General features: G+C 38.6%; 1 protein-coding gene across 1 annotated transcript in view; it reads right to left on the reverse strand.

Annotated features, from left to right (window-relative positions):
* The window catches only part of KDM4D (lysine demethylase 4D), a 35,820-nt gene that overhangs the window by 10,979 nt on the left and 5,209 nt on the right, over nt 1-19,632 (reverse strand). The window lies entirely within an intron of this gene.

The raw sequence follows: 19,632 nt of genomic DNA on the forward strand, positions 1-19,632 counted from the left end.
TCATTTCTTACTGAATTATTAATATACAATTAAAATAAGCATTGAGTTTGTGGGGTTTTTTATAAACTAAATTATTTCCTTTCTACATTTCTAAGGATTCTAGAAAGAATGAAGCATATACATAATTCTTCAGATATTGGGCCTCAAAGGAAATATTCTGATTTTGTGTGATTCTATGCTCGGAACTGGCCAGGAACAATGACAATGCCCTTCAGTGCTTCCCACAAATCAGTCACTTCTCTGAGAGACTTGGTCTAAAACGGTTGCTTTTACTGTGAGACTGCCTTCTGCTTCTTTTGTTAGGGGTGGGAGGGAGAAATAGAATAGTGGAGAGTAGCTATGGTTATAAGAAATATTAATCATGCTCTGCAAGCTGTGATTGTTTTGTTCTGATTAAAGAAAGCATATTTTGATCTTGGTCGGAATTGTAAACCTGGGACTGGAAGTTAACCTGCAAATGTGGTCCATTCTCCTCATCCCAGAGCTGCCTATTATCATGCAAAGACTAACAATCTTGTTGCCAAAACAATGGAGTCCCAGAAGCACCGCCCTTTGCAACCCCTCAACCTGATTACCTGTGATCCGTAACCATTTTATCCATTTTTATTCCCTTTGCCTACTTCCCCATGCCTGAAATACCCATTTTTATTCTCTTTACATACCTATTTTTTTTTTAATAATATATTTTATTGACTTTTTACAGAGAGGAAGGGAGAGAGAGTTAGAAACATCGATGAGAGAGAAACATCGATTAACTGCCTCCTGCACATGTCTTACTGGGGATGTGCCCGCAACCAAGGTACATGCCCTTGACCGGAATCGAACCCGGGACCCCGAGTCCGCAGGCCGATGCTCTATCTACTGAGCCAAACCGGTGCTGGCCATACCTATTCTTATTCCTTTTGCCTACTTCCCCATGTAATCTTTGTCCTTCTATCCCAGTGGTTCTCAACCTTCCTAATGCCTCGACCCTTTAATACAGTTCCTCATGTTGTGGTGACCCCAACCATAAAATGATTTTCGTTGGTACTCCATAACTGTAATTTTGCTACTGTTTTGAATTGTAATGTAAGTATCTGATATGCAGGATGTATTTTCATTGTTACAAATTGAACATAATTAAAGCATAGTGATTAATCACAAAAACTATGTAATTATATACGTGTTTTCCGATGGTCTTAGGCAACCCCTGTGAAAGGGTCATTTGGCCCCAAAAGGGGTCGCAACCCACAGGTTGAGAACCGCTGGTCTAAAGAAGCCTGACAGTTCTGACAATTGAAAAGTGTGTTGTTATCAGAGTGATTAAAAAACATCTGGTTTCATAAACTTGATGGGTTTCCAGAAAATAGGAAGTCTTTCTCCTATGTCTTTTAAAAATAATTCCTCCAAGCACGGCTGGTGTGGCTCAGTGGTTGAGCGTCAACCTATGAACCAGGAGATCACAGTTCGATTCCTGGTCAGGGCACATGCCCAGGTTGTGGGGCTTGATCCCCACTGGGGGTGTTCAGGAGGCAGCCAATCAATGATTCTCTCTCAACATTGGTATTTCTATCTCTCTCTCCCTTCCTCTCTGAAATCAATAAAAATATATTTAAATAATAATTTCTCCACAATCCTCTCCATCCTAGGATCATGCCCACACGTTTCCCTTCCCCCTCTTCTTCTCTCTCAGGCGTGCATCTCCTAAACTCTATTTTTAAAAATGTTTTTATTGAATTTTAGAGAGAGGGAGGGAGACAGAGAAACATTGATGAGAGAGAAACATCATTAGTCAGCTGCCTCCTGCATGACCCCCACTAGGGATGGAGCTCACAACCTGGGCATGTGCCCTGACTGGGAATCGAACCATGACATGTTGGTTCATGGGTCCATGCTCAACCAATGAGCCACACTGGCTGGGCTATACTTCTTTAATTTTATTTAAAATGTTCTGACATGTATTTCAATGTTTTATGTTATTGAATCTCTTTTTCTTTATAATATTCTTCTTGGCTTTATGTTTAGAAAGTTACTTCCCCATCCAAAGGCAGATAAATATTATCTTATAGTTTTTCTTTTATATGTTAATTATACCTTTAATTGTGAGTTTAATTTTACTTTTAATTCTGACTGGGTGTTTTTGTTTTATTAACTTTTTTTTTTTTTTTTTACTGTTTTATGGATAAGGAGTGAGGAATGAGAAAAATGTAATTTTGATTCCATGGTCTTCATATAAGAAGACCTTGGTGTATATTTTTCTTTCTCCTACTCTCAGTTTATAAAGGCTTTTGTCTCAGTGTTCTTAAATGTTTTCAATCTCAAAATTCTGGTTCTTTAGTTTTAGGGAAACTTTTTATTTACTTCTTCCATAACTTCTACTTTTTCCTCCATACATTAACTCCTGTTATTTGGATATTGGACCATTAATTTTTGTATCTTTTCTTCTCCCAATTTCCTATTCCTTTATCACTATGTTCCAGCATCTGAAAAATGTCATTTTCCAAACCTACTATTCTCTTTTTCATTCTACCAAATTTTTAAAATATATTTTATTGATTTTTTACAGAGAGGAAGGGAGAGGGATAGAGTTAGAAACATCGATCAGCTGCTTCCTGCACACCCTCTACTGAGGATGTGCCCAAAACCAAGGTACCTGCCCTTGACTGTAATCGAACCTGGGACCATTCAGTCCGCAGGCTGACCCTCTATCCACTGAACAAAACCAGTTAGGGCTCTACCTAATTTTTATTTCCAACAGGTTATTTCTGTTCCCTTAGTTTTTTGTATATATGTAACTTCCTTTTTCCCCTTCTTTTTTATTGTTCTGTTCTTGTTTCTTGGGTGCATTTTTTTGTGTGTGTTTCTAAAAGCACAAAAATGTCAGTGGCTTTTAAAGATTCCCCCCCCCCCATATGTATGGTCTGTTTCTATTTTTTAATATATTTTTATTGATTTCAGAGAGGAAGGGAGAAAGAGAGAGAGACAGAAACATCAATAATAAGAGAGAATCATTGATCAGTTGCCTCCTGCACGCTCCACACTGGGGATCGATCGAGCATGCAACTCGGGCCTGTGCCCTGACCAGGAATCGAACCGTCGCCTCCTAGTTCATAGGTCGACATTCAGCCACTGAGCCACGCTGGCCGGGCTGTATGGTCCATTTCTTCCAAATTTTTTATTCATTTTTTTTTGTTTTGGTCTACCTTTCAGGTTTAAGAATTTCCTCAAATGTCTGGCAATCCTTAGTAGTTGGCTCAAATATACGAGCATAGCACAAAATACTGACTAGAAGCTCAGGGCAAGCAGAAGGGTTCACTGCTGATGCTTCCCTGCATGGTGATCTGACTGGGCTGTTTTCTGGTTGAACCTCTCTGTTCAACAGCAAAGGATCTTCCAGTCTTCCCCCTGGAGGAGACAGGCCTGGCTTCCCCATGGAAAATGGGTCCTGAAATTTCCAGTATCCAATCCAGCTTGTGAGATTCACTAAATCAACTTGCTTTCCCCATGACAGCCACATTCTCAACGGTTCCTGGAAATTCCCAGTCCACAGACCATGAAGCTTAGTCTCCTGCCAGGGTGAGAGGAGCAGTTAGCCCTGCTGCCCCAAGGAAGGGAGGGGCTCAGGCTCCACCTCTTAGACTTGAAAGAATTTATTGAAACAGACCCTCCCTAGCCTCGTTTTGATGGCCACATCCAGAGGTACTTAGTGCTATGAAATCCTGAGCCTTTGGGGTTCTGTACGGACTGGACCTTTGTGTTGCTTCTTGGCTTTCCTCGCTGCCAATTTAGGATTCACCTTTTCAGGGTTTGGTAAATTAAGTTTAAAATTTTACTATCTTATCTCCTTTAGCATTTCTCTCTTTGTAATTTGTTTCTTAAAACAAAAATCCTGTTCCTGTCACTTTAGTGGAACTTGGAAACAAATAAGTGACTGTGTTTAAACCACCGCCTTTATCTCTTTTTGTTTTCTCAAACGTATCTCTCAAGAGTTCCTTTCACAAACGCTTGGCTCCAGTAAAAGAATTCCAGTCACTTTCTCTGACTCTATGCCTTTCCTCCCTCACTTCTTTTCCTTTAAAAAAAAATTATATTTGTATTGATTTTTAGAGAGAGGAAGGAATGGGGAGAGAGAGACATTAATGTGAGAGTGAAACATCGATCAGCTGCCTCCTGCACACCCCTATCAGGGACTGAGCCCGAAACCTGGGCGTGTGCCCTGACCAGGAATCTAACCTGCAACCTTTCGGTGCACAGGGTGGCACCTAACCAACTGAGCCACCAGGCCAGGGTTCTTCTCTTTTTCTTTTAAGTTATAACCCCTGCCTTCCAGATTAATCTCCAGCATGAGGTATCCTTCCCCACCAACCCTGGAGGGGGCTCAGGCAAACAGTGTTCATGGACTATGTGGATCCTGTCCTCCACAGCCCAGGAGCACCATTTGCCTGAGCCCCTTATTGGGTTCCAATACAAACTGTTGAGGTGGGAGCTCTCCAGAGAATGCCTTACTTGACAGCTAGCGTTCACCTCTGATGGGCACTTGTTTAAAGTAATAAATCCCTTCGTCAGATGTGCTTGCTTCTCTCTCCATGGTATCTGCCTGTTTCTGCCCACAAGCTTCAACATTTCCTTCTTGATAAAACACATGGAAAAGAAAAGATTAAAAAGGTGATTTTTGCCCTTCCTGGTTTGGCTCAGTGGATAGAGCATCGGCTTGTGGACTGAAGGGTCCCAGGTTCGATTCCAGTCCAGGGCATATGACCAGGTTGTGGGCCGATCCCCAGTGGGGGGCGTGCAGGAGGCAGCTGATCAATGATTCTGTGTCACATTGATGTTTCTCTCTCTCCCTCCCTCCCTCCCCCCCTTCCTCCATCCTTTCCTCACCCTTCCTCTCTGAAATCAATAAAAATATTTTTTTTTTAAAAAGTGATTTTTTACTGTAACCTCTGTGCCTCAAATGCCAATATTTGGTGTGAACTTCCTATTTGGGAACATCCAAGAGTGTGGATATAGAGGAGAAAGACACAGGGAAGTGCCAAGTATAAATAGCATAGGTTAAATCATGTCAAAGATTAGGGCTTGGTCTTTAAATCAGCAGTTTTCCTGTTACGTGGATACTGTGGCAGTCACAGTGGTAACTGGCAGCTAGAGGGGCAGGAGCCAGAAGTCTTCTTGAATCCCCTATTTCCAAGACACAGCCACTCTACTGAGTTTTGAGACAACTTCTAACATTTTAAATAGATTTCTTTTTTTAAAATATACATTTCTTTAGCAGCATGTATGCTTGCTTCTTGCACTCTCCCATAAACTACTTAGTACTCAAAAACAAACAAACAATTCCTTTGGCTTAAACTAGATGAAGTTTATAGTATGCAACTAAAGAATCCTGACCAACTCACTTCCTCTCCCTCATTTGCACTCCTCAAAGGCAATCACACATGTATTTTAGCTGTTTCTTCTGCTTTTTCCCTCCCAATATTTCTAGACTTTTCAGTTTTAGACATTGTGGACACTCATACTATATAACACATGGATTTAGCTCTCTTATGGTCTATCCCAATACACATACCCATCCTCTCATATAGCTATATCAGATTTTTTATTAAGTCTGAATATTTACCATATAAAATTAGTCACAGCTGAATCATGTAGTTTACTATGATTATACTGCCTTTCTTTTTTAAAAATATATTTTTATTGGTTTCAGAGAGGGAAAGATAGAAACATCAATGATGAGAGAGAATCATTGATCGGCTGCCTCCTGCACACCCCCTACTGGGGATTGAGCCCGCAACCCTGGCATATGTATGCCCTTGACCAGAATCTAAGCTGGGAACTTTCATTCCCAGGCCGATGCTCTAACCACTGAGCAAACCAGCTAGGGCTACACTTCCTTTCATGTATAAAGTTTTGTTTATCCTAGTTAATATTTGTCTCATTATTTCATTTGCTTGGTTTTATACATGTTAATTCATCCCAAATTCATTTCTAGTCGTGTAAATCTCTTCTAAATACATAGACCATATCAGTCCTAGCTGGATAGCTCAGTTGGGTAGCCTGGATACACCAAGGTTGCGGGTTCAATCCCTGGTCAGGGCACATACAAGAATCAACCAATGGATGTATAAATAAGTCTCTTTTCCTTACCCTCTCTCTCTCAAATCAATTTAAAACATCAATAAAGCATATCCGTTGCTAAATCAGATTTCTTTTTCAAGAACTATTCTTCCTGAAGCCTTCCATATGCCTACTTGATATTGGACTGGTTAATCTTTGTACAGCCTGCATCCTGGGGTTTCTATTCACTATGACCTTGGGATCCCCTTTTCCTCTCTTACTATGTCATATCTCCTAGTTCCCCACCTCAGTCTTCTTTCCTTTGTGTTAGTGGAGCTTACCCACCAGGAGCATCCTTGGAAGCTTCATTAGAGATTATTAAGTAGCTCACAGAATCTACAGGAGAACCAGAAAATAGGGTTTGAAGACTGTGCATCCAGAAACAATGCCCAAAGTGTCAAAAAATCTATCTACTGTATTAAGGTATTTAAATACCTCCACTGGTCAAAGGCATCAAAAATCCTGAGCAAGGGCCATTACTAACTAGAACCTATGCCACTGCTGCCTCTGAAAGCTCTCTCTCACCACTCTCCTCCAGGAGTAGATCCTGTGTAAAATCTACTCCCTCAATTTCTTCAAACTGAGGTCTTCCCCGGAAGTATCTGATTGAAAGAGCCTAGCCCTAGATGCTGGCTACATTGAATTCTGGCTTCAACTCTGGCGAGGCAGGGTTCCTAACGTGGCTATTTCCCCAAACACAGAAAGGAAAGTCTAAAGTTATTGGATGATCACAAATATAACTGTCTACCAGAATTGGCATGTCTGAAAATGTCTTCGTTCTACCCTTAGCTTTTCCTTCTAAATTCTGAAGACACTGTTCCATTGAATTCTAGCTTCTAGAAACCTAAAACCAATCTTTTTTTATGTGTGTGCGTTCTCTCTCTCTCTCTCTCTCTAGCAATTTGTTTTCTGATCGATTTTGTGCACCTGTTGTTTCTCTCTGGACACTTTTAGGATATTCTTTTGAGGCTTATTTTCTGAGATTTCATTACGATATGATTGGTAAGTCTTTTTTGTAAACTATTATGCTAGACCTTCAGATGTAGAAATCATGTTCTTCATTACAGTGAAATTTTCTCTTATCATTTCTTTAATATATTCCTTTCCACTATATTTTCAGTCTCTATGGTCGAATATTAAACTACTTGGACTGATCCTCTCATTTTCTTTGTCCTCCTATTTTCCAACTTTTTGTTATTTTGTTGTATTTCAAACCTTCTAGCAATTATTTTTCATTTCAACATTCTTTTGTTCTCTGAATATTCCTTTTATTATACATTTCTAATACTTTCCAGGGTCACAGATTTTCTCTTTTTTCTCTAGAAGTATTATAGAGATTTTTTAAAAAGCTTCCTTTGTTCTCAATATTGTGTTTCCTCTGAATTCACCCTTCCAGGATGTTTTCTTTCTTTCATGTAAAATACCTTCCTCATGTCCAGTCATTCTTGGCTTACATTGAAGAGCCAGGCACTAAAGAGCTGCGTTTGCTGTGAATGAGACAGGTAAACCCCACTGAGTGTGCTCTGACGAGGGTTCAGTCATTCCTTTGGGGATGTGGGCAACTGCCAGTGTCTGAAGGTAAGCGAATAATAAAAAGACTAAATTTATGTATCTATCTGACTTGAAATCGGGGTCCAAGAATTTATGGTATCTTAAACATTAAAACCAAGAGTAAATAGAATATAAAGCAAAAACCTACATTCCAAACATCCAGAATTGACATCTTAATACTTTTTCATATTTGCTTCAAGTGGTTTTTTTAAACAGCTTTATTGAGATATAACAAAAATTTCACCCATTTTAAGTGTACAGTTCAATGATTTTTGGTATATTTACAGCTCTGCAACCATCACCATGATTTAATTTTAGAACATTTCCATCACTCCGAGAAACCTCATGCCCACTTGCAGTCACAGCCCATTTCCATGCTCAGCTCCAAGCAACCACTAAGCTTTCCGTCTTTACAGATTTGCCTATTCTGGATATTTCATACATATAATCATATGTCTGGTCTTTCGTATCTGGCTTGTTATACTCAGTGTATCTTTGAGCTTCACCCATGTTGTAGCATGTATCAGTATTTTGTTCCTTCTTGTCATTGAATAATATCCCATTGCTATGAATATACCACATTTTATTTATCCATTCATCAGCCGAAAACATTTGGGTTGGTTTCACATGTGGCTATTATGAATAATTGTTATGAACATTCATGTACAAGTCTATGTGGGGTCATATGGTTTTATCTATCTTGGATAGATACCTAGGAGTGAAATTACTTGGTCATATTGTAACTAGGTTTTTTGCTTTGTTTTGTTTTGTTAGTCCTTACCTGAGGATATTTTTTCCATTGCTTTTTTAAAAAATATATTTTTATTGATTTCAGAGCAGAAGGGAGATAGAAACATCAATGATGAGAAAGAATCATTGATTGGCTGCCTCCTGCACACCCCCTTCTGGGGATCAGGCTGCAATCCAGGCATGAGCTCCTTGGCCAGAATCAAACCCAGGACCCTTCAGTCCCCAGGACGATGTTCTATCCACTGAGCCAAACCAGCCAGGGCTCATTGTGTTTTTTTAATAGCACTTCAAGTTGCTATGATGTCAGATCTTGTGGTTTCTAATGATGAGCACTTTCTCTTATGCTTATTGGCCATTCATATATCATTTTTGAAGAAATGTCTATTCAAAACCTTTGCTATTTCTTGAATTGTCTTACTGAGTTGCAAGAAGTAATTATATGTCCTAACTATAAGTCTCTTGTTGAATACATGATTTGCAAATATTCTCTCCCAGTCAATGGTTATCTTTTCACTTTCTTCTGTCTTGAAGTGCACAACTTTTGAAATTCAATGAGATCCAATTTATCAATTTTCTTTGTGGCTTGTGCTTTTGATGGTGTATCTAAGAAACTGCCTACTTCAAGGTCATGGAAATAATTCCTATATTTTCTTCTAAGATTTTTATGATTTTAGCTCATATTTTAAGTCAATAATCAATTTTGACTTAATTTCTGAGTTTGGTGGAAGATAGGGATGCAAATTCATTCTTTTGCATATGGGTATCTACTGTTCCAGCAACATTTGTTGAAAAGACTATTTTATTTTATTTTATTTTTTTTACAGAGAGGAAGGGAGATAGAGAGTTAGAAACATTGATCAGAGAGAAACATCAATCAGCTGCCTCTTGCACACCCCCTACTGGGGATGTGCCCACAACCAAGGTACATGCCCTTGACCAGAATCGAACATGGGACCCTTCAAGTCCACAGACCGACGCTCTATCCACTGAGCCAAACTGGTTAGGGCGAAAAGACTATTCTTTTGCTGTTGAATTGTCTCAAAACCTTTGTTGAAATCAATTCACCATAAATGTAAGGGCTTATTTTGAACTCTCAATTCTATTCTATTGAGCTATACAGCTTTGTAGTAAGTTGTAAAATGGGGAAGTATGAGTCCTCCAAATTTTTTGTTCTTTTTCATGATTGGCTATTGTGGGTTCTTTGTGTTTATATATCAATTTTAAGATCAACTTTTTTTATAATATATATTTTTACTGATTTCAGAGAGGGAGAGGGAGAAAAAGAGGGAGATAGAAACATCAATGATGAGAATCACTGATCAGCTGCCTCCTGCATACCTCCTATTGGGGATAGAGCCTGCAACCTGGGCATGTGCCCTGACTGGGAATTGAACCATGACCTCCTGGTTCATAGGTCAACATTCAATCACTGAGCCATGCCGGCCAGGCTAAGATCAACTTTTAATTTCAGGAATTATAATAGGGATTGCACTGAATTATAGATCAATTTGGGGAATATTGCCAACTTCACAATGTTAAATCTTCTGATCCATGTATATATAAGGTCTTCCCACTGATTTAGCTCTTCTTTAACAATGTTTTGTGGTTTCCAGTGTAGAAATCTTTGCACTTTTGTTAAATTTATTCCTAAACATTTTATTTTTTGATGCTTTATAAATGGAATAATTTTCTTAATTCATTTTTAGAGTCTTCATTGCTAGTGTATATAAGTCAATTGGTTTTTGTGTACTGTTCTTGTATCCTGCAATCTTGTTTAACTTATTTATTAGTTCTAGTATATTTTTAATGATTCATTAAGATTTTCTCTTCATAAAATCATGTCATCTGTCAACAGATAGTATTATTTATTTATTTCCAGTTTGGATGCCTTCTATTTCTTTTTCTTGTTTAACTGACCTGACTAGAACCTTCAGCTTAATGTTGAATATAAGCAGTGATAACAGACATCTAAAGGTCTTATTCCTGCTTCAAGAACTTTTTTAAAATTTTGCTTCAAGTACTTTTTTTTAAAAAAAAAACATATTTTTATTGATTTCAGAGAGGAAGGGAGAGGGAGAGATAGAAACATCAATGATGAGAATAACTGATTGGCTGCCTCCTGAATGCCCTCTACTGGGGATTGAACCCGAAACCTGGGCATGTGCCCTTGACCAGAATCAAACCTTAAGTCCACAGGCCAACACTCTATCCACTGAGCCGAATAGGCTAGGGCTGCTTCAAGTACTTAAAAAAAGAATAAATATTTCAGATGAAGTAGAAGTCCCTTTCACACCCAATCTCCAAATCCTAATCTCCTTCTTCTTCCCAGTCCCATAAGCAACAATTATGAACTTGGTACATTTTCTGTGGCTATCTTTTCATTTTTGTGTGTTGTATATCCATTAATAAGATGGGGTATTGTTTTGTTTATCAGTTATTTTTGTTCTATATAAATGATTTTATAGCAAATATGCTAATATTTTTATTTTTTAATTAAACCTTGTTTTAGAATAATATACATTTAATCTGTCATAAGAATATATTTTATTAATGCATTTCTCTATCAGTGGGTAGATTATTCCAGTGTTTTTTATTATAAACTAGAGGCCCATTGCACGAAGAGATTCGTGCAATAGGCCTTCCTTCCCCTGGCTGCCAATACCGGTTTTCCTCCAGCACCCGGGACCCAGGCCTTCACTCCTGCCGCAGCAGAGAAGCCAAGCCTGGAGACTTCTCCGCTCCAACCGCAGCAGAGAAGCCAAGCCTCTTCAGTCTTCAGTTGTCCTCTATGCCTGCATATGCAAATTAACCACCATCTTTGTTGGGTTAATTTGCATACTCATCCTGATTGGCTGGTGGGTGTAGCGGAGTGACACCAATTTGCATGTTTCTTTTTTATTAGTGTAGATAATGCTACATGTGTTGTAATTTTATATTGAGAAATTATCTAGGGTAGATATTTTGAAGTGTTATTTTGAGGTAATACAGAAACACTTGTATTTTATTAGGCAATGTTAAGTTGCTTTACCTAGTGACTCTCCTAATTAATACACAGGGTAGGAGAGTATTCTTCAGAAGCATTTGATAATGTCAAATTTTTAGTTATTGGTAATTTGATGGGCAGAAAAAATTATCTTCTGTAGTATTATTATTGTGTGTCCTGTTTTCTGATGAGGTGACATGTATTTTATTGATTTATTGGCCTTTAGTTTTGTGAATTACCTTTGTTCATTTTTTTTAGTAAGATTGTTTTTATCTACTGATTGGTAAAAGTTCTTTAAATGTTTGAGATACTAATTCTACTGTACTGTAAATATCTTAACCCAGCCCACCACCTCCATTTTAACTTATGGTGTCTTAGATATTTTGAAAAAATTAATCAAACTTATTAACCTTTTCCATTATGATTTATTCCCTTACCTCCTGTTTAAGTAATCCACTGTTCCTTGAAATAACAAAGATTTTACTTTCTTTTGTTTTAATTTCTTTGATTTTCATCTTTGTTTCACCCCTTTAGAACACTGTGCCATTGTTGTTGAGATGTATGGATTTATATTGTTTTGTTTTGTTTTGTTTTTTGCTGTTGTTTTCTTTTAGAAATCCAGTTGTCTACCACCATACTCCCCCTGAGTTAGAATACTGCAAGTCTCATAACTAAGTTGCAATATAAGCCTGGATCTCTTTCTAAACTCTTTATTCAAGTTTATTGGGTTATTTGTCTATTTCTGTGCTGAAACTGTACTCTTTCAGTTATTATAGCTTTACACTTAGTATTTATAATTGGAAAGGCAAGTCCCCATGTCCTTAATTCATCTTTTTTCAGGATTAATTTGGCTAGATTAATAGAGTTAAACTTCAGTATTCATTTTAGAATATACTTGTCAAGTTCTATAAAAACCCTATTGATTTAAATTGAAATTGCATGAAGCTAAAAGAAAAATTGGGGTTGGGCATAGCTCTCATATTGAGCATTTCCACCCTTTAACTGATCTTCCACTTAATTGAATCTTGTATGTATTTCAATAAAGTTTCAGGCCCTAACCGGTTTGGCTCAGTGGATAGAGCATCAGCCTGCGGACTCAAGGGTCCCAGGTTCGATTCCAGTCAAGGGCATGTAACTTGGTTGCGGGTACATCCCCAGTAGGGAGTGTGCAGGAGGCAGCTGATCAATGTTTCTCTCTCATCGATGTTTCTAACTCTCTATCCCTCTCCCTTCCTCTCTATAAAAAAATCAATAAAATATATATTTTTTTTAAAATAAAAAATAAAGTTTCAGAATTTTACCCATAAAGATAATGTCTTTGTTTCCTTAGATATAGTCTTAGGAACTGGATAATTTTTTCAGTTATATGTAAATAGACATGTTTTTCTATTAAGTTTTATTATTTAATGATCTTCTATGTCTTTTTAAACCCTATCTCTCATATTTCCTACTAGTTCAGCTAGCTTGACCATTGATTCTAGAGTTTACCATATAGATAATCATAATTTTGGGGAAAAATGTAAAAATTATGTCTCTTCTTTTCTAGTAGCCATAGCTCCTATTCTTTTTTTATTTTGAAGCTGGGCCAGAGTGGAAATCATATATAGTTACATATGATCTCTAGTAAAATGTTAAATATTGACTGAGTCAGTAGAAATCCTATTATATTTTAATAAGCGTTGTTCTAACTTTAAGTTATATCCTATCATTCATCACCCAATTGGAGATACTTTGAGAATGACAGGAACTCAGGGGAGATAGGTACTAATTGATCAAGCAGTTAAAATAGCAATATAAAATATTTGAGCAATGCAAAAAAATTGACCTACTGGGCACATATTGAACTTTGTAATCCCAAACTACAGAATATAATTTTTTTCTAAGTACATGGAAATGTTACAAAATTGGTCATAAAACTGTAGCCATAAAACAAGTTTTAACAATTATCAAAGGACTGAAAGCAGGAAGAACATGTTCTCTGACCACAAAACAATAAAGGGAAATTAATATTAAAGATATAACTAGAGCTCGGCCAGCGTGGTTGAGTGTTGACCTATGAACCAGGAGGTCATAGTTTGATTCCTGGTCAGGGCACATGCCCAAGTTGCAGGCTTGATTCCTAGTGTTCTTTTACAAAATTGGGGGTTTGCTAGATATTTTTGTTGATTTCAGAGAGGAAGGGAGAAGGAGAGAGAGATAGAAACATCAATGATGAAAGAGAATCATTGATTGGTGCCTCCTGCACATCCCTCTACTGGGGATTGAGCCTGCAACCCAGGCATGTACCCTTGACTGGAATGGAACCTGGGATCCTTCAGTCCACAGGCTGACACTATCCACTGAGCCTAACTGGCTAGAGCAACTACATTTCTAAATAAATAAATCTTTAATCAGAAAGAAATAAAAATGGAAATTAGAAAATACTTCAATAAATGAGAGTAAATATTCTATATTTTAAATCTTGTAGGGTACTGGTAAGCAGTGAGATTTATAGGCTGAAATAAATAGCTAAGAAGAGAAAGGCTGCTCTTGCAGGTTAGATCTCCGTACAGGGTGAGTGTGGGAGGCAACCAATTGATGTGTCAGTATCACACTCTGATGTTTCTCTCTCTCTCTTTTTCCCCTCCTTCTTCCCTTCCACTCTCTCTCTTAAAAAACAAAAAAAGGAAAAAAGTATCCTTGGGTGAGGATTTAAAAAAAAAAAGTTGAAAAATTAAATGAGCTAAGCATCCATCTCAGGAAGTTAGAGAAAAACTACAGCCAAGAAAGCAGAAGAAAGAAAATAATAAAAATAAGACAAGAAATTAAAGAAATAGAAAACCAATATAAAATACAGAGGATGAATAAAAGCAAATGTTGGTGTTTTGAAAAGTCTAGTAAAATTGACAAACCTCTGGTGCAAATGATAAAGACCAAAATTAGCAGGTACAAATAATGTTAGGAAAGATAAAGAGTTCATCACCATATGTGCTAAAGTCATAAAAAATAAAATATAATATGAACAACTTTAAGCCAATATATTTTAAAATTTAAATGAAATAAATTCTCAGAAAAACACAACTGCAAAATTGACACAAGAAGAAACAGAATGTGAGTTTATCTATAACCATCAAGGAAATTGAAGGAATAGTCAAAACTCTTTTCACAAAGAAAACTGTAGGACCAGATGGCTACACCAACAAATTTAATTCCAACTTAGACAAAATTTTCCTGGAGAAAAGAAAAAGAAAATTTCCCCCATATTTTAAAAAAATTATTGATGAGAGAGAGAGAGAGAGGAACATTGATTTGTTGCTCTACTTATTTATGTATTCATTGGTTGATTCTTGTATGTGCCCTGACCAGGGATCCAACCCACACAACCTTAATGTATCAGGATACTCTAACCACCTGAGTTACCCAGCCAGGGCCCCCACATATTTTATGATACAAACTTTATGATACCAGTGTCCAAAAGCACACTATGAAAAAGGAAAGTAATAGGCCAATTTCATTTATGAGTATAGATGAAAAGTCCTAATAGAATCTAAGTGAACTGATTCCTGCAGTATATTTATTATGATTAAGAATAGGTTTATTCCAGGAATTAAAGGTCAGGTGATAGTTAAACAAATAAATTAATATCCTAAAACACACTAACAGATTAGATGATGCAGAAAAGTATTTGATAAAATTCACTATCCATTTAGCAAACTAAAAATTGTAGGATATTTTTAATTGAATAAATTGCATCCAAAACTTTCAGTAAACATGATACTTAATAGTAAAAAGTTAAAAGCTTTCCTGCCCGGCCCACCAGTGTGGCTCAGTGGTTGAACGTTGACCTATGAACCAGGAGGTCACAGTTCGATTCCCAGTCAGGGCACATGTCTGGGTTTTGGGCTCAATCCCATGTGGGGCACGCAGGAAGCAGCCAATCAATGATTCTCTCTCATCACGGATGTTTCTATCTCTCTCTCTCCCTTCCTCTCTGAAATCCTATCTAATAATAGACAAACATGGTAATTAACCGTGCCTCTGACACGCTTCCCATTGGCTAATCAGGGCGATATGCAAATTAACTGTCAACCAAGATGGTGGCCAGCAGCCAGGCAGCTGAAGCGAACAGGAGGCTTGCTTGGTCCAGTGATGGAGGAAGCCAAGGTTCCCCGCCTGCCCCTGCCGGCCTCTGAGCTGCACTCTAAGAAACAATGTTGCAATTATAGAAGCTAAACAAACCCAGATACCTGCTTTCAGCAGCTGAGGTCTCAGAGCTGGAGCCGAGCCTCAGAGCTAAAGCCGGCTCTCAGTTGCAGTGACAGCCATAGAAGGTAAATAAATCCCAGAATAAAAAGAAAAAAGGGAGAGGTTGGGAGCTTCAGTCACCCGCCAGCCTGAAAACAGCCCTCAGCCCCTCACCCAGACTGGACAGGCACCCCAGTGGGGACCCCCACCCTGAAGGGGGTGTGACCAGCTGCAAACAGCCATCATCCCCTCATCCAGGCTGGCCAGGCACCCAAGCGGGACCCCCACCCTGATCCGGACACCCTTCAGGGTACACCAGCCGGCCCCCACCCGTGCACCAGGCCTCTATCCTATATAGTAAAAGGGCAATATGCAAACTGACCCTAACAGCAGAAGGACTGGGAATGACTGGTCACTATGACACAACTGACCACCAGGGGGCAGACGCTCAATGCAGGAGCTGCCCTCTGGTGGTCAGGGTGCTCTCACATGGGAGAAGCTCTGCTCAGCCACAAGCCAGGCTGATGGCTGCCAGTACAGCAGTGGTGGTGGGAGCCTCTCCTGCCTCCTCAGCAGCACTAAGGATGTCCGACTGCAGTTTAGGTCTGCTCCCCACTGGCAAGTGGACATCCCCCAAGGGCTGCCGGGCTGCCAGAGGAATGTCTGATTGGCATCTTAGGCCCAATCCCCCGGGGAGCAGGCCTAAGCCAGCAGGTGGTCATCCCCTGAGGGGTCCCAGACTGCGAGAGGGCACAGGCCGGGCTGAGGGACTCCCCCCCGCCCCCCCCCCCATCCTGACCCACAGTGCACAAATTTTTGTGCACCGGGCCTCTAGTAAATAAATAAAATAAAAGCTTTCCCTTTCAGATCAGGAAAAAGGCAAGGATGCTCTTTTTCATTCTCTTCTTTTGTTAAAGGATTTTATGCATATATAAATACAATAACTATATATATCTATGCACACAATTCATCAATATTAAGTTGTTGATCTATCAATCTGAGAAGTTGTGTTAAAAATTCCCACAATTGCAGATTTGTGTTTTTCCTTTAATTATTTTTGCTTTATATTTTTCCAGACCATGTGGTTACATAGTTGCTTATGTGTTGATGATTGTAATATTTTCCTAGTGGAGTTTTCTTTGTGATGCAACAAGATGCCCCTACTAATGTCCTTATTAATGCTATTCTATTTAAAGAATACTTTTGTAATTAATATTGCTACATAAAGTTTGTTTAGAATTTGCCTGGAGTATCTTTCTCTATACCTTTATTTTCTATACTTTAGTTAAGTTTGAACTGTTTCTTAATGTTTGTTTTTAATTGTTTTAGCCAGCTAGTGAGGTAGCCATGAGCTCAGATTAGGTAAGAGCTGGTTAAACTATATTAGCCAGTAATCTAGCATGGACCATCAGCAAATTTAATTTATCTCCAGGAATTCATCTCTCTGGGCCCCAGAATGTCCTCATTTATTTTATTTATTTTTTAATATATTGTTATTGATTCAGAGAGGAAGGGAGAGGGAGAGAGAGAATCACAAATGACGAGAGAGAATCACTAATCAGCTGCCTCCTGCACGCCCCTCACTGGGGATCAAGCCTGCAACCCAGGCATGTGCCCTGAGAAATGAACCATGACCTCCTGCTTCATAGGTCAACACTCAACCACTGAGCCACACCCACCAGGCAGAATGTCTTAATTTAAAATCAGGATTTTGTTAGTAGAAAACAAGCTACCTTATTTTCTTGTTCTTTTCACTAGTCAAAAGAGATTAAAGCACCAACTTTTCATATTAGAAAATTGGTAATTTTTTAAAAAATATATTTTATTGATTTTTTACAGAGAGAAAGGGAGATAGAGAGTTAGAAACATCGATGAGAGAGAAACATCGATCAGCTGCCTCCTGCACATCTCCCACTGGGGATATGCCCGCAACTCAGGTATATGCCCTTGACCGGAATCGAACCTGGGACCCCTCAGTCCGCAGGCCGACGCTCTAACCACTGAGCAAAACCGGTTTCGGCAGAAAATTGGTAATTTTCAGGTTAAAATTTTTTAAATGATGCCATTATTTATATTTATTTTTAATCCTCACCTAGTGATATTTTTACATTGATTTTGAGAGAGAGTGGAAGAGAGAGGGAAAGAGAAAACATTGATTGGTTGCCTCCTGCACCAGACCAGGGCCCAGGCAGGGGAGGAGCCTGCAGTGGATAGAGCATTGGCCTGTGGACCAAAAGGTCCCGGGTTTGATTTCAGTCAAGAGTACTGAGCCAAACATACTAGGGCTATTTATTTATTTTTCAAAGTGACTTATGACTTGTGACCAACGGTTTTTTCCCTCCATTTTCTTAATTAAAGCCTCAAAGAAACATTTTCAAGCAAAATTTTTGAATTTTGCAGGCTGGTTAATGTTGTAAATGAGGGAATTTATTAGAATTAGGGAAAAATGGATTAAACTGGAGTTGTGATTAGTTTGTGGTGGGGCTGACTGAATGAGAATCCTGAGGGACATGCAGAGCCTGATAATCACATGATTTTTCATTTAGAGATTCTTTCCTAAAAAGAAATCTTTTGAGCTTTGGTGTATCTTTATTTCAAATCTAAATTTCAGACTAGCAGAATGTAAATTACTTTTTCTCCTTTAAAATATAAAAAGATGAAAGCAATACTTTTTAGAGCAATATGTGATTTTTTTCCTGTTAAAACTCATTCACCCATTCATTCAGTTATTCACCCATTTGGAAAACAAGGTAGATAGAGAAAGAAATAATAAATGTGATTAAATTATATAGGATCATGGAAAATGATATGTGCTACATGAAAAAAGAAAGTAGAGCAGGACAAGGGAAATAAGGAGTGCAGGATGTTACAGGACAAAGTGGGAGGACTGCAACTTTAAATAAGGCTGCATGATTGGTTGGCCTCATTTGAACAAAGACTTGATTAATACAGGCAATAGTATTATTCCTACTACTGGCCAAGGAAATAGCTAATGTAAGGACCCTAAGGCAGGAGCTACAATCAAACAACACAGGAAGGTTTGTAGCCTAGAGAGGCCCAATCAACTAGCCCAGCTGGTGTAGTTCAGTGGGTTGAGCTTCGTCCATTGGACCAAGACATCCTGGGTTCGATTTCTGGTGAGAAATTGATTTCTGGTCAGGGCACATGCCTGGGTTGTGGGCTCAATCCCCATTAGGGGGATGTTTCTATCTCTCTCCTCCCTTCTGCTCTGAAATCAATAAAATATATATATATACACACACATATATATTAAAATGACAGGTCAACTAGTTTGAGGAGAGCCTTGTAGGTTTCACTGTGAGCATCTTTAACTTTTACTGTGAAGGAAATAGAGTCAATGCCTCCCTACTGTCTGACTGGATCCCCTTTTCTCCCAACCCCTTCTAATTGTATTTTATTTTTTAGGGCAATTTTTTTCCTTTTTATTAAATTTATTGGGGTGACACTGGTTAACAAAATTAATACAGATTTCAGGTGCACAATTCTACAATATATCATCTGTACACTGTATTGTGTTCACCACCCCAAGTCTCTATCTATCACCATTTATCCCCTTTACCCCCCTCCATCTCCTCCCCCACCCCAACTATATTAAATTCTTTTTAAGCCCTAGCCAGTTTGGCTCAGTGGATAGAGCATCGGCCTGGGGACTGAAGGGTCCCAGGTTTGATCCCAGTCAAGGGCATATGCCCGGATAGTGGGCTTGATCCCCAGTCAGGGGAGGGCAGGAGGCAGCCAATCAATGATTTTCTCTCATCACTGATGTTTCTATCTCTCTCTCCCTCTTCCTTCCTCTCTGAAATCAATTAAAAATATATTTTAAAATATATATATTTTTGGATATAATATAGTATGTCTTAACCTTAACAATAGCTCCTTATTTAAAAAAAAAAAAGTAGATCAATGATGAGAATCCCCACCCCCAAATGGTGATTGAGCCACAACCCAGGTATGTGCCCTTGACCGGGAATCAAACCCATGACCTCCTAGTTCATGGGCCTATGCTCACT

Source organism: Myotis myotis, unplaced genomic scaffold (assembly GCF_014108235.1).
Source record: "Myotis myotis isolate mMyoMyo1 unplaced genomic scaffold, mMyoMyo1.p scaffold_m19_p_10, whole genome shotgun sequence".
In the NCBI taxonomy this organism is placed as follows: Eukaryota; Metazoa; Chordata; class Mammalia; order Chiroptera; family Vespertilionidae; genus Myotis; species Myotis myotis.